Source organism: Molossus molossus, unplaced genomic scaffold (genome assembly GCF_014108415.1).
Source record: "Molossus molossus isolate mMolMol1 unplaced genomic scaffold, mMolMol1.p scaffold_m16_p_3, whole genome shotgun sequence".
Classification (NCBI taxonomy): domain Eukaryota; kingdom Metazoa; phylum Chordata; class Mammalia; order Chiroptera; family Molossidae; genus Molossus; species Molossus molossus.
In genome coordinates, this window is record NW_023425366.1 from 129972926 (window position 1) to 129989106 (window position 16181).

At 43.3% G+C, this 16181-nt stretch overlaps 1 protein-coding gene and 1 non-coding gene across 2 annotated transcripts in view; one reads left to right on the plus strand and one right to left on the minus strand.

The window, feature by feature from the left end:
• PDZD9 (PDZ domain containing 9) overlaps positions 1-16181 on the plus strand; it is a 48042-nt gene that overhangs the window by 13940 nt on the left and 17921 nt on the right. The window lies entirely within an intron of this gene.
• On the minus strand, positions 8837-8939 carry LOC118642989. Its single transcript, XR_004961894.1, has one exon. It is a non-coding gene; the product is annotated as a U6 spliceosomal RNA (small nuclear RNA).

The window sequence follows — 16181 nt, forward strand, 5'->3', positions numbered from 1 at the left end:
TGGCTAAGACTTCCAGTACAATGTTAAATAAGAGTGGCGAAAGTGGACATCCCTGTCTTGTTCCTGTTCTTAATGGAAATGTTTTTAGTTTCTGCCCATTGAGTATGATGTTGGCTGTAGGTCTTTCATATATGGCCTTTATTATGTTGAGATATGATCCCTCTATTCCTACATTGCTGAGCGTTTTTGTCAGAAATGGATGCTGGATTTTGTCGAATGCTTTTTCAGCATCTATTGATATGATCATGTGGTTTTTATTCTTCATTTTGTTTATGTGGTGTATCACGTTTATTGATTTGCGAATATTGTACCAGCCTTGCATCCCTGGAATGAATCCCACTTGGTCATGGTGAATAATTTTTTTGATGTATTTCTGGATCCGATTTGCTAGTATTTTGTTCAGGATTTTGGCGTCTATGTTCATCAGGGATATTGGCCTGTAGTTTTCTTTCTTCGTAGTGTCTTTTTCTGGTTTTGGAATTAGAATTATGCTGGCCTCATAGAACGTGTTTGGAAGTCTTCCTTCTTCTTGAATTTTTTGAAATAGTTTGAGGAGAATGGGTGTTAGCTCTTTTTTGAATGTTTGGTAAAACTCCCCCGTGAAACCATCTGGGCCTGGGCTTTTGTTTGCTGGGAGAGTCTTGATTACCTCTTCAATTTCCTTAGTTGTTATTGGTCTGTTCAAGTTTTCTATCTCTTCCGGGAATAGTTTTGGGAGACTGTGTGTTTCTAGAAATTTGTCCATTTCGCTGAGATTGTCGAATTTGTTGCCATATAGTTGTTCATAGTAGTTGTTAACGATCTTTTGTATTTCTGTGGTGTTGGTTGTTACTTCTCCTCTTTCATTTCTGATTTTGTGTATTTGGGTTCTCTCTCTTTGTTTCTTGGTGAGTCTAGCTAAGGGTCCATCTATCTTGTTTATCTTTTCGAAAAACCAGCTCTTTGTTTCATTGATCCTTTGAATTGTTTTTTTGGTCTCTATGTCATTTATTTCTGCTCTGATCTTTACTATTTCCTTTCTTCTACTTGCTCTGGGGTTTTCTTTTTGTTTGCTTTCTAATTCTTTAAGTTGTGAGGTTAGACAGTCAATTAGAAATTTTTCTTGTTTTTTGAGGTAGGCCTGTAGTGCTATGAACTTCCCTCTCAGAACTGCTTTCGCTGCATCCCATAGATTTTGTGTTGTTGTGTGTTCATTTTCATTGGTTTCCAGGAAGTTTTTAATTTCTTCCTTGATCTCCTCGGTGACCCATTCATTGTTTAATAACATGCTATTTAGCCTCCATGTGTTGAAATGTCTTTGCATGTTCTTTGTGCAATTGATTTCTAGTTTCATGCCATTGTGATCTGAGAAGATGCTTGATATGATTTCAATCTTCTTGAACTTGTAGAGATTTAGTTTGTGTCCTATCATGTGGTCTATCTTTGAAAATGTCCCATGTGCACTTGAGAAGAATGTGTATTCTGTAGTTTTGGGGTGTAATTCTCTGTAGATATCTATTAAATCCATTTGGTCTAGTGCTTCATTTAGAGTCTCTGTTTCCTTGCTAATTTTTTGCCTAGAGGATCTATCCAGTGCTGTCAATGGGGTGTTGAAGTCCCCTGCTATAATTGTATTGTTGTCGATTTCTCCTTGGAAGTCCTCCAGAAGATTTTTAATATATTTTGGTGCTCCTATATTGGGTGCATATATGTTTATCAAGGTTATATCTTCCTGTTGGATAGATCCTTTCAATATTATGTAGTGGCCGTCTTTGTCTCTAGTTATGGTCTTCATTTTGAAATCTATTTTATCAGATATGAGAATTGCTACCCCCGCTTTTTTTTGCTTTCCATTTGCTTGGAAAATTTTTTTCCATCCCTTCACTTTCAACCTATGTGAGTCTTTTGTTGAGAGGTGGGTCTCTTGTAAACAACATATAGATGAGTCATGCTTTCTTATCCAATCAGCTACTCTGTGTCTCTTTATGGGAGCATTCAATCCATTTACGTTTAAGGTGATTATTGATATGTACTTATTTATTGCCATTTTTGTTTAGTGTGGTTCCATTTTTCTTCCCATTTCTACTGCTAATTACAGCAGTCCTTTTAACATTTCTTGCAGTGCTGGTTTGGTGCTAATGTATTCCCTTAGCTTTTTTTTGTCTGGGAAGCTCTTTATTTGATCTTCTATTTTGAATGATAGCCTTGCTGGGTAGAGTAGTCTTGGATTCAGATTCTTGTTTTTCATGACTTTGATTACTTCATGCCATTCTCTTCTGGCCTGTAGTGTTTCTTGTGAGAAGTCAGCTGAAAGCCTTATGGGGTTCCCTTTGTAGGTAACCTGTTGCTTATCTCTTGCTGCTTTTAGGATTCTCTCTTTGTCTTTAATTTGTGGCATTTTAATTACTATGTGTCTTGGTGTGGGCCTGTTTGGGTTCTTCTTACTTGGGACTCTCTGTGCTTCTTGAACTTGAATGCCTTCTTCCTTCACCAAATTAGGGAAGTTTTCTCTCACTATTTTTTTGAATATATTCTCTATCCCTTGCTCCTTTTCTTCTTCTTCGGGGACTCCTATGATACGAATATTATTACGTTTCCAGTTGTCCCATAGTTCTCTTAAGCTGTCTTCCTGTTTTTTAATAGTTTTTTCCTTTTGTTTTTCTGATTGGTTGATTTTTTCTACCCTGTCTTCTAATTCACTGTTCCGGTCCTCAGCTTCCCCTACTCTGCTTTTTAAACCTTCCAATGTGTTTTTCATTTCGGATATGTCATTTTTTATCTCTTCTTGTTGGTTTTTAATTTCCATTTGGCTTATTTTCAGTGTCTCTATGTCTTTACTCATGCTGTTCAGCTTCCTCAAGATCATGGCTCTGAATTCTAGCTCTGTTAACATGCCTAATTGCTCCACATTGATCTCATCTTCGGTGGAGGTGTCTTGCTCTTTCATTTGGCTTCTGTTTCTGTGTTTCACCATTTTAGCTATCACTGTGGGCTTTGGAGCCTGTCAAGTTCTCCCTGTGGGTGTTGGTGTTCTGCTGTTTGTGGCTCCCTCTCCTGTGTTTAGATGAGCGAGGGAGGACCCGCGTTGAACACCACTGTCAAGTCTTACTTTCCTGGTTAAAGTTGCCAGCCCAGGAAACGTACTGTTATCCTCTAGCTTTTTGCCTGGAGGCTAGCAGTCTAGGTTAATTGATGAGTTTTGGGTTGTCAGTTGATTGAAAAACTCCCTCTGGTGCTCAGCCAAGGGGCTTTCACGAGGGTGGGGCAGATGCTGGTTGTTAGTGAGCCTCAATTAGCACTACAATGGCCCACAGGGTGGGGTTGGATCTCCGAGGGAGGGGCTGCTGCCTCTCTCAGAGCCCTGGGAAGGAGCAATGTGGCCACCGTCCTGAGTGGCTGCACTCAGCCAAAGCTCTGAGCGCCCTCCAAACCCCGAGTGTCCAGACACAGTTCCAGTCCAGTCTGCCCTCCCTCCGCCGGAGCCCAAGGTGAGTGGCTGTGGCTGTTTCAGCCTCTGTCCCGGCTGCGCTGTGGGGCCGCCTGGGAGTGTAACCCGCGGGCGCCGCTTACAGCTGAGGCCGCTGCCGAGCTGCCGACCGTGTGCTCCCAGCCCCGTCTCGTGCCTTCGCAATCCTACCGGGATGGAGTCAGTGTCCTGCGTTGTATGGTCCTCCAAGCTGCTTTTCTGTTGGTTTTTTCCGTCGATTTGTCTGTGTTATAGTTGTAATTCCAGTTTGGTTCTGGGAGACGGTCTGTGTAGCTCCGTTCACTCCGCCGCCATTTTCTCACCCTTGTCTATCTTTTTTAAAGAGCCAGCTCTTGGTTTCATTGATCATTTGTATTGCTTTTTTAGTCTCCATGTCATTTATTTCTGCTCTGATCTTTATTATTTCTTTCCTTCTACTTCCTCTTGGATTTGTTAATTATTATTTTTCTTGTTCTTTTAGGTGTAGGGTTAGATTGTTTAGTGGAGATATTTTCTTGCTTCTTGAGGTAGACATGCAAAACTGTGAACTTCCCTCTCAGGACTGCTTTTGCTGTATCCCATAGATTTTGCATTGTTGTACATTCACTTTCATTTATTTCCAAGTACTTTTATTTCTTCCTTGATCTCATTGGTAACCTATTCATTGTTTAAAAACATGCTATTTAGCCTCCATGTGTTTGAATGTTTTTTAGATTTAAAAAAAAAATCTTTATTGTTGAATGTATTATGGATGTCCCTCCTTTTGCCCCTGTTGACCTTCTCCTCCCTGCTCCTGCCCCCCTCCTGCCTTCCCCACACTACTGTCTATGTCCATTGGTTATGTATATATGCATATAAGTTCTTTGGTTTCTCTCCCTCCCACCCCCCTTTCCTTTGAGGTTTGCCAGTCTAACAACCAATTTGTACTTCTTAATCCCTTCACCTTATTTCCCCATTCGCCCAACCCACCTGCCATCTGGCAACCAACAAAACGTTCTCTATATGAGTTCTGCTTGTTCATTTTGTCTGTAGATTCAATTGTTGATAAATATGTATGTATTTCCATTTTATTGTTCATATTTTTTATATTCTTTTTCTTCAAGAAGACCCTTCAACATTTCAGATAATACTGGTTTGGTGATGATGGCACTCCTTTAGCTTTTTCCTTTATGGGTAACTCTTTATATGTTCATGGAGTCTAAATGGTAGCTTTGGAAGATAAAGTAATTTTGGTTGTAGGTTCTTGCTTTTCATTACTCTGAATATTTCTTGCCACTTCCTTCCAGCCTGCAAAGTTTCTTTTGAGAAATCAACTGACAGTCTTATGGGAACTCCCTTGTAGGTAACTAACTGATTTTCTCTTGCTGCTTTTAAGATTCTCTTTGTTTATAACTTTTTGCATTTTGATTATGATGTGTCTTGGTGTGGGCTTCTTGGGATTCATTTTTTTTGGGATTCTCTGTGCTTCCTGGACTTGTATGTCTGTTGCCTTCACCAAGTTAGGGAAGTTTTCTGTCATTTTTTCAAATAGGTTTTGAGCTTCTTACTCTCTCTCTTCTCCTTCTGGCACCCCCATGATGAATGTTGGTATGCTTGAAGTTGTCCCAGAGGCCTCTTACACTATCCTCATTAATTTTTTTTTTCTTATTGCTGTTCTGATTGGATGTTTTTTTGCTTCCTTATATTCCAAATCAATGGTTTGCTTCTTGGCTTTACCTACTCTACTCTTGATTCCCTGTTCTATTCTTTATTTAAGTTAGTGTATCCTTCATTCCTGACTGTGAATCCTTCATTTCTGATTGGTCCTTTTTTATGCTTCCGAGGCCCTCACCAAGTTCACTGAACATCCTTGTAACCAGTATTTTGAACTCTGCCTCTGTTAGGTTGCTTATCTCCACATCATTTAGTTTTTTTCTTGGAGTTTTGTTCTGTTCTTTCATTTGGGACATGTTTCTTTGTTTCCTTATTTTGGCTGCCTCCCTGTGTTTGTTTCTATGTATTAAGTAGAGTTGCTATGTCTCCTACACTCCTGTGGGTGGCCTATTGTAGAAGGTGTCTAGTGGCACAGCCTTCCTGATCACCCAACTGTGCCTTTGAGGTACATCCCTTGTGTGGACTGCATACCCTTCTGTTGTAATTGAGTCTTGATTGCTGTTGGCATGTCAATGGGAGGGATTTACCCAGGTTGATCAACTTCAAGAACTGGCTGTGCCCCCTGACCACTGGCCTCTGACTACCTTGGAGGATAAGCTGTGCAGGGGTCCACCACACAGAGCAAGACTTACCTCAGCAGGGCTCTGGTATCCACTGAGTCCATTCCTTGAGTGGGTCGCTTGTGGAGGTTGTTGGGTGGTGGTGCTTCACTGTGGTCTGAAACTGTCCACTGGGTGTGCTGGCTCTGGGGCAAAGTCAGCCACTGCCTTTGTTCTCTTTGGGGCCACCAAGCATAAGTTACAAAGCGATCTGCAGATGGCTTCTTGTGCTGCGTTTGGAGGTGCCCAGGTGAAGCCAAGCTGTGAACCAAGGCTGGCTGCTTCTAGTGCCAGGCCTGGGGCCACTTAGTGAGAGGTATGGGGTTCAGTGAGGTCAGATGCTGCTTGTTTGAGAGAAATTATGAAAATCTGAAGCAGGAGCCAAGACAGGCCAATCCTATGGTAAAGCCTTTGGAAACTGCTTGGATGGGCCTGAAGGCTGGAATGGGTAGGGCCTCAGGGAATCATTAGGGTGGAACAAACAGTATGAGCCAGGTTGCTGGAGTCCCAGATATGGTGCAAGGTCTGACTGCCCCCTGGGGGAAGGGCTCACAGAAAGAACAAAGGCCTCTACCAGCAAGTCTGTTTGGGAGAAAGCTGCCCTGAAGCTTTTGCCCCAATGCCAAACAACTCAGTTCTTTCCTGTACATCTCTGTTGCCTTTCAAGTTGCCTCCACAACACTGGAGCCTGGAGGGTGTGAATCTGAGTAAGTCCGTGTGTGGGCCCTTTAACAGGAATTGCCCAGGACTCCAGAAGCCTCAGCCTCCCTCAGCTTCAGTTCCTGCTGGTTTTTACAGCCAGAAGTTATGGGGACTTCTCTTCCTGGCACTGGAACCCTGAGCTGGGAGGCCTGGTGTGGGACTGGGACACCTCACTCCTCAGGGAGAACCTTCCCAGCTGAGGTATCCCTCCTTATTTTTATCCATCACACGTGGGTGTGGGACCAGCCTGTCCTCGCCTCCATACCTCCTACTAGTCTTGATGTGACTTCTTCTTTAATTTCATAGTTTAGAACTTCCATTCATTCAATTTTAGGCATTTCTGAATGTTGGCTGTTCTGTTGTGATTTTGATGTGGTTGTGGGAGGAGGTGAGTACTGCATTTAACTATGCCTCCATCTTGACTGGAAGTCTAATTTTTTTTTTTTTGCTATAGTTTATTTCTAGTTTCATGCCATTTTCATCCAAGAAGATGCTTAATATGATTTAAATCTTCTTGAATTTGTTAAGACTTATTTTGTGTCCTAACATGTCATCTATCTTTGTGAATATTCTATGTGCACTTGAGAAGAATGTATATTCTCCTGCATTGGGATGAAATGTTCTGTTAATGTCAATTAAATCCAGCTGATCTGGTATATTATTTAAGGTTGCTGTTTCCTTATTGGTTTATCTCTGGAAGATCTAGCCAGTAATGCAGTGGGGTTTTAAAATTCCCTACTATGACTATAGTGCTGTTGATATCTCCCTTAAAGTCCACCAAGACTTTCTTTATATAGTTAGGAGCTCCATATATGTTTACAAGGGTTATATCCTCTATTGGACTGATCCTTTTAGTATTATGTAGTGACCTTCTTTGTCTCTTGTTATGGCCTTTGTTTTGAAGTCTACTTTGTCAGATATAAGTATTGCTATCCCAACTTTTAAAAATTTCCATTGGCATGGAATATTTTTTCCATCCCTTTGCTTTCAGCCTGTGTGAATCATTTGTTCTGAGGAGGGTCTCTTGGAGACAGCATATATATGGGTCATTTTTTAAATCCATTCAGCTACACTATGTCTTTTGATCGGAGCATTTAATCCATTTACATATAAGGTTATTATTGATAGGTACTTATTTATTGCCATTTTTTTTTTATACCTACGTTTCTCTATATATGTATTTCTTTTTCTTCATAAAGCAGTCCCATTAACATTTCTTGCAATACTAGTTTGGTGGTAATAAATTTCTTTAGCCATTTTTTGACTGGGAAGGTCTGTATTTCACCTTCAATTTTAAATGATAGCCTTAATGGATAGAGTAGTCTTGTTTTACATTACTTTGAATGTTTCTTGCCAGTCCCTCTGGCCTGAAGTGTTTTTGTTGAGAAATCAGCTGACAACCTTATGGGAACTTCCTTGTAGGTAACTGTCTCTCTCTTGGTGCCTTTAAGATTCTCTCTTTGTCTTTAACCTTTGCCATTTTAATTATGATGTGTCTTAGTGTGGGGCTTTTTGTGTTCATCTTGATTGAGACTCTCTGTGCTTCTTGAACTTGTATGACTTTTTCCTTCACCAGGTTATGAAAATTTTGTGTCATTATTTCTTCACACTGGTTCTCTGTCCTTTGCTCAATTTCTTCTCCTTCTGGTAACATATGATGAAGATGTTGTTACATTGCATATTGTCCCAAAGTTTCCTTAAATTATCCTCATGTTTCAAAATTCGTTTTCTTCTATTTTTGCTGCCCTGACTGGGTGTTTTCTCTACCTTGTCTTTCTTTCTTGTTTTTAAAATCCTCATCCAAGGATATTTTTTCGTTGCTTTTTAGAGAGAGTGGAAGAGAGGCAGGGAGGGAGGGAGGGAGAGAGAAACATCCATGTGAGAGAGACACATTGACTAGGTGCCTCCTGCATGACCCTGGCTGGGGCCAGGGATTGGACCTGCAATCCAGGTATGCACCCTTGACTGTAATCAAACTCATGACCTTTCAATTGGTGGGTTGATGCTCTAACCACTGAGAAAACCTGGCCAGGGCTTTACCTTGTCTTTCAAATTGCAGATTTGATCCTCATCTAACCTAGTTTTTAATCTATCCAGTGTATTTTTTTTAATCTTCACCCGAGGACATTTTTGCACTTGTCTTCAGACAGAGCAGGAAAGAGAGATGGAGGAAGAGAGAGAGAAACATTGACGTGAGAGAGACACATCGACTAGCCGCCACCCACACAACCCCATGAGGACAGGGACAAACCACAACTGAGGTACGCACCCTTAGTGGGAACCGAACCCAGAACTCTCTGGTCCGTGGGCTGATGCTCTAACCATTGAGCAAAACTGGCCAGGGCTGGCCAGTGTATTTTTTATATTAGATATGGTATTCTTTATTTCTGACTGGTTCTTTTTCAGTTTATTGTTGTTGTTGTTATTGTTTGTTTGTTTTTTTATGGAATGCTTTATGAATTTGCGTGTCATCCTTTCACAGGGCCAGGCTAATCTCTGTATCGTTCCAATTTTAGTATATGTGCTGCCGAAGCAAGCACCCTTTTCACTGTTTTTATGTTCTTCTTTTTATGCTCTTGTAGTTCTTACTAACTCCCTTCAGCATCCTTATAACCGTAACTTTGAACTGTAGATCTGAAAAAATTGCTTGCCTTCATTTTATTTAACTGATTTTCTGGAGCTTCCTTCTCTTCTTTCATTTGGGGCTTGCCTCTTTGTGTTTGTATCTATGTATTATTTAGAACTTCTATGGTTTCCAGTATTCACGAGGTGGTATTATGTAGTAGGTGTCCTGTGGGACCCAGTGGTGCAATCTCCTTGATCTTCTGAACTGGATGCTCTAGGAATGTCCCTTGTATGAGATCTGTGGGCCCTGCTGTTGTAATTGAGTCTTGATTGATGTTGGCCCATCTATGGTTGTGATTAACTCTCAGGATGGCTAATGGTGAGGCTCAACCCTGATTATGGCATGGAAGCTATTGTGCAGGTGCAGTCTCAAGGTGTCTTGGGTTCAGTGGCTCAATTTTCTAGACCCCCTGGGCTTTGTGCTCCAGGAATGTTTCTTATGGGTTATGTGCACCCCCTGTTGTAGTTTTGTCTTGAATGGTGTTGGACCTTTTATGGGTGGAGTGACTCTTCAGGCTGTGTGGCTTCTTCTGTACTCCTTGGTTATAATATTTGAGATCAGCCAGACTTTAGTTGGTTCTCAGGTTTACTGCTCTGTGATTTAGCTGAAAATCCGGTGTGGGGCCAGGAACACGTGGGTGCAGCTTCCAGCAACTCTGAAGCTATACTGTAACCTCCAAGCTACTTTTTAAGACCATAGTAGAGGACTCCAAAATGGTGGCAGAGTGAATGGAAGCTACACAGACCATTTCCCAGGACCAAACTGGAATTAAAACTAAAATAAAGACAAATCATTAGGAAAAACCAACAGAAAAGCAGCTGGAGAGGACCCATATAACCAGGGACAGAAAAAGGACACTAAATTGTGCATGGTAGGAACTGCAGAGGTGTGAGAGGGTGGGCTGGGAACCCACAGCTGTTTTAGCTGTGAACATCTCCTCAGGGTTAAAAGCCCAAGCCAGTTTCACAGCACAGAGGGCTGGGACAGAACACTCATTAGCTACAGCCACTCACCTTGGGATCTGGCAGAGAAAGGGCAGACTGGACTGGAACTGTGTGCAGAGACTCTAGATTTGGAGGGCACTGGGAGTTTTGTGCTGAATCACTCCCTCATAGGACAGTAGCCATCTTACTCAAAGAGCCCAGAGCCCTGGGGAGAAGCAACAGCTCCTCTCTCAGGAATTTAACACCACTAGACCAGGCCAGAGAAATGCAAATTGTGGCTCATTGACAGCCAACAAGCATCTGCTCTAGCCACTGGAAATCCTTTTACCCTGAACACCTGAGATATTTTTTTTATTCAATTGAGAGCTACAACCCAAGGCTCATCAAGTAACTGACACTAATAGCCACCAGGCAAAAAGCCAGAGAAAAACTGAACCTTTCCTGGCTTACAAATCTACCCAGGAAAGTAAGAGTTGACAGTGGTGTTTAACGTGGGTCCTCCTACACTCATCCAAACCCAGTAGAGGGAGCCACAATCAGTGGAACACCAACAACCACAGGGAAAATTTGGCAGATTACAAAACTTACTGAAATAGCCAAAATGGTGAAACAAAGAAACAAATCCCAAGTGAAAGAACAGAATAATTGGACAGAAGATGAAATAAATGAAAGGGAATTGAGCAAGACATCAGAGGGAGAGTTCAGAGTAATAATCATGAGGGAGCTCAACAGCATGAGTAAAGATATAGAAGCATTGAAAACCAACCAATTGAAAATGAAGAATAACATAGCAGAAATAAAGACCACATTGGAAGGAACCAGCAGATTAGAGGAGGCTGAGGATCAGATCAGTGAATTAAAAGACAGGGTAGAAAAAAAATCACCCAATCAGAGAACCAAAAAGAAAAAAAACAATTAAAAAACATGAAGAAAGCCTAAGAGAACTGTGGGACAACATGAAACATAACAACATCCGCATCATAGGAGTTAGAGAAGAAGAAGAAAATGAGCAAGGATAAGAGAATATATTTGAAGAAATAGTGACAGAGAGACTTGTGGTCAAGATGGTGTCACAGGTAAATGTGGTATCGCCTCCTCCCACAACCACATCAAAATTACAGCTAAACTGTAGGAAAAACATCCTTCAGAACCTCCTGAAATCAAGCTGAATTTAAGTCCTGCAACTATGAAATTAAAAAATCAGCCACATTAAGACTGGTAGGAAGGATAGAGGAGTGAATGGGCTGGTCCTACACCCACATGTGGCAGATAAAAATCAGGAGGGATACCTAGGCTGGGAATGTCCTCCTTGAGGAGTGAGGTGTCCCTGTCCCACACCAAATGCCCAGCTCAGGGTTCCAGTGCCAGGAAGAGAAGTCCCCATAACCTCTGGCTGTAAAAACCAGCAGGAACTGAGGCTAAGGGAGGTTGAGACTGCTGGAGCCCCAAGCAGCTCCTCTTAAAGGATCTGTGCAAGGACTTACTTGGACTTGCACCCACCAGGCTCTAGCATGGCAGAGGCAGCTTGAAAAGCACCAGTCATATGGGGAAGAACTGCGTTATTTGGCATCTGGGTGAAGACTGGAGAGGCAGTTTTCTCCTGGACAAACATGCTGCTGGAGGCCGTTGTTCCTTTGGCGAGCCCTTCCCCCACAGGGCTGGCAGATGGCAGGCATGTCTGGGACTCCAGAAAGCTGACGCATACTGTTTGCCCTCTCTGGTGATTCCTTGAGGTCCTGCCCCACCAAACTTTCAGGCCCACCCAAGCTGTTTCCAGTGGCTTTACCATAGTATTGGCCTGTTTTGGTGCCTGCTTCAGATTTTCCTAAATTCTCTCAAACAAGCAGTATCTGGTCTCAGCAAGCCCCATACCTCTCATTAAGTGGCCCCAGGCCTGGCACTAGAGGCAGCCAGCCTTGGTTCACAACTTGACTTTGCCTGGGTACCTCCAAGCCCAGCACAAGAAGCAGCCATCAACAGATTACTTTGTAGTTTATGCCTGGTGGCCCAAGGTAGAACACAGGCAGTGGCTGACCTTGCCCCAGAGCCAGCATACCCAATGGACAGCTTCAGCCCATGTCGAAGCACCACCACCCAACCACCTCCACAAGTGACACACTCAATGAGTGGACTCAGTGGGTACCAGAGCCCTGCTGAAGTACGTTTTGCTCTGTGATAGGGGCCCCTGCACAGCTGATCCTCTGATATAGTCAGAGGTCGATGGTTAGTGGGCACAGCCAGTCTTTGAAGCTTATCAGCCTGAGTAAAACCCTTCCATTGATGTGCCAACAGCAATCAAGACTCAATTACAGCATAAGAGTGTAAAGTCCACAGGAGGGGTGCACCCTAGGGCACAGCTAGGGTGATCAGGAAGGCTGTGCCACTGGACCCTTCAGGCCACCTACTACAACAAGCCACTCTAGGAAGCCTAGGAGACATAGCAACTCTACCTCATACATAGAAACAAACACAGGGAGGCAGCCAAAATTAGGAGACAAAGAAACAGGTCCCAAATGAAAGAACAGAGGAAAACTCCAAGAAAAGAACTCAATGAAATGGAGATAAGCAATCTAACTGATGCAGAGTTCAAAACACTGCTTATAAGGATGCTCAATGAACTTAGTGAGGGCCTCAAGAGCACGATAAAGGACCAGTCAGAAATGAAGAATGTACTGACTGAAATAAAGAATAATTTACAGGGAATCAATAGTAGAGTAGGTAAAGCCAAGAATCAAACCATTGATTTGGAATATAAGGAAGCAAAAAACACCCAATCGGAACAGAAAAGAGAAAAATATCCAAAAACACGATGATAATATAAGGAACCTGTGCGACAACTTCAAGTGTGCTAACATTTGGGAGTGCCAGAAGGAGAAGAGAGAAGACAAGAAATTGAAAATCTATTTGAAAAACTGACAGAAAAATTTTCTAACAAGTTCAGGAAGTACAGAGAGTCCCAAAGAAGATTAACCATAGAGGTTCACAAGACACATCATCATCAAAACGCAAAAGGTTAAAGACAAAGAGAGAATCTTAAAAGCAGCAAGATAAAAGCAGTTAATTACCTAGAACAAAGCTGCAAGAAGGCTGTTAGCTGTTTTCCCAAAAGAAACTTTGCAGGCCAGGAAGGAGTGGCAAGAAATATTTAAAGTGATGAAAAGGAAGGACCTACAACCAATATTACTCTATCCTGAAAATCTATCACTGGGAATTGATGGTCATAAAAAGTGTTTTCCAGACAAGACAATGCTAAAAAAGTTTATCACCACCAAACCAGTATTATATAAATGTTGACGGGTCTTCTTTAAGAAGAAGATAAAAAAAATATGAAAAATAAAATGGCAATAAATACATATCTATGAACAATTGAATCTATAAACAAAATGAGCAAGGAGAACAGAAACAGACTCATAGATACAGAGAACTTTTTGTTAGTTGCCAAATGGGAGGAGAGTTGGGTGAAAAAGATGAAGAGATTAGGAAGAACAAATTGATTGTTAGACTGATGAACCTCAAAGGGAAGGGGGGAGGTGAGGCAGGAAGAAAGAAACCAAAGAATCTATATGCATATATGCATAACCAATGGAAACAGACAATAGTGTGGGAAAAGCAGGAGGGAGTCAGGATGGGGAGGAGATATTCAAGGGTGGAAAAAAGAGGGACATTTGTAATGCATTCAACAATAAAGATGAGTAAAAAAAAGAAAGAAAGAAATAGAGACAGAAAACTTCCCTAACTTGGTGAAGGAAGAAGGCATTCAAGTTCAAGAAGCACAGAAAGCCCCAGGTAAGAAGAGCACAAACAGGCTCACATCAAGACACATAATAATTAAAATGCCAAAAATTAAAGACAAAAAGAGAATTCTAAAGGCAGGAAGAGATAAGCAACAGGTTACCGACAAAGGAAACTCCATAAGGCTCTCAGCTGACTTCTCAACAGAAACACTACAGGCCAGAAGGGAATGACATGAAGTAATCAAGGTCATGTAAAACAAGGATCTGAATCCAAGACTACTCTATCTAGCAAGGCTATCATTCAAAATAGAAGGTGAATGGCAGTGGGCAGGACCAGAGGGAGAGGGAGTGTGTGAGAGAGTAAGCGAGTGTGTGAGAGTGTGAGTGGACGTGAAGGTGGATGACCAATCCTGAGCAGTGCAGAGACGTGGAGCAGAAAGTTTCTGTGCTGTAGACTGGAGCAGCCAGCTACCTTGGTAAGTGGCCCTTCAGGGTGCTTCTCCCTGCACCTCGGGGAGGTTCCACCATTTTGGAAGATCCTGGGTCTTCCCTGGGAGGAGGCAGTGGGAGCGGCTAGGGGCCAGCAACCTGAGCCCACCAGTGCACCAGGCACCACTGGACCAGTGGACACTCTGTGTCAACACAGACCCATGCACAGTAGTGGGGCTCCCAATGTGCCTGTTGCGGAAGCTGCAGACATCCAGGAACCCAGCACCATCCCCCATAGTAGCAGCCCAATCAGAGTCCAGAAATACCCCCAGCAACAGAGGCTGGGGAGCAGAAATCCAACCCCAGGCAACAGAAGCACAGACCAGCAGATAAGACCCATACCCAAAATCTACAGCAAAGCTGAGCAGGAGTTGAACCCCATGGGGCAGCAGCACTCCCCTACCGCCAGCAACAGGACCTAGGGCTCCACATAGGCCTCTGTGGTCCAGTAGTTCCTAAGTGCAGTGGAAAGCCCTAGCTGGAGAGAGACTGGTGCAATCCAGCTGCCCACCCTTGGGAACTGCAGGGTGCAGGGGCAAAAGAGAGGCCTGTGCGACCCAGCAGGGACTGTGCCGTCCAATTACACGTGGAACCTGTGAAGTGCTGAAGCACCAGAGAGGCCTGTGCCACACAGCAGGAACTGTGTGACCCAGTTACTCACTGGACCTGTGGGGTGCTGAAGCACCAGAGAGGCCTGCGTTGCTCAGCAGAAACTGTGCCATTCAGTTACCCGTGGGACCTGCGGGGTGCTGAAGGACCAGAGAGGCCTGCGTGACCCAGCAGGGACTGTGCCATCAAGTTTTCTGTGGGAACTGTGTGGTGCTGAAGCACCAGAGAGGCCTGTGCTACCCAGAAGCCCATAACATAGGCATAGAGCCAGGTCCCAGAGGGACTGTACTATCCAGTTACCCACGGGACCAGCAGGGTGTGAGGGAACCAGAAAGGCCTGTGCTACCCAGCAGCACATAAGATAGGCTTAGAGGATGTGAAAAATGGAGGCAGAGTGAATAGAAGCCACACAGAATATCTCCCAGGACCAAACGGGAATTACAACTAAAATTAAGACAAAGCCTTGGAAAAAAAAGCAACACAAAAGCAGCAGGACAGGACCATATAACCAGGGACACTGGTAGGATCTGCGGAGGTGCAAGAGGGTGGCCAGCTGGGAGGTCATGGACAACAGCAGTCTTAGCTGTGAGCAGCACCCTTGGGGAATAAAGACCAAGCCCTCTTGACAGCCCAGAGAGCAAGGACAGAGCGCTGAAATAGCCACAGCCACTCACCGGGGGGCTATGGCAGAGGGAAGGCAAACCAGCTGGGAACTCTGTGAGGACACTTGGGACATGGAGGGAACTCAGAGTTTCTGCTCAGTTGCAACCACAAAGGATGGTGGCCAGTGTGCTCATTCTACGAGCTGTGGGGAAAAACAGCAGCCCCACCTCTCGGAGATTCAGCCTTTCCCAAGTTAGGCAAAGAAATACAAACAGAGGCTCATTAACAACCAGCATCTATCCCATCCGGAAATCCTCTTAGGCAGAACACCGGGGCTACATTCCAAGGCACTGAGTAACTGAGATTACTAGCTTCCAGGAAAAAGCTAGAGGATAAATGAACCTTTCCTGGGTTTTCAAATCTAACTGGGAAAGTAAGACTTGACAGTGGTGTCTAATGTGGGCCCAATGAGATTTATCCAAACCCAGTAGAGGGAGCCACAAAGAGCAGACCACCAACACCCACAGGGAAAATTTGGCAGGATCCAACCCACGAAGATAGCCAAAATGGTGAAACAAAGAAACAAATCCCAAATGAAAGAACAAGAGAAGTCTATCAAAGATTGAGATCAATGAAATGCAGCTAAGCAAATTATCAAAGGTAGAGTACAGAGCCTTGATCTTGAGGAAGCTCAACAGCATGAGTAAGGACATAAGCACCATGAGAAAAGATATAGAAACATTGAAAACCAACCAGTTGGAAATTAAAAACCACCAA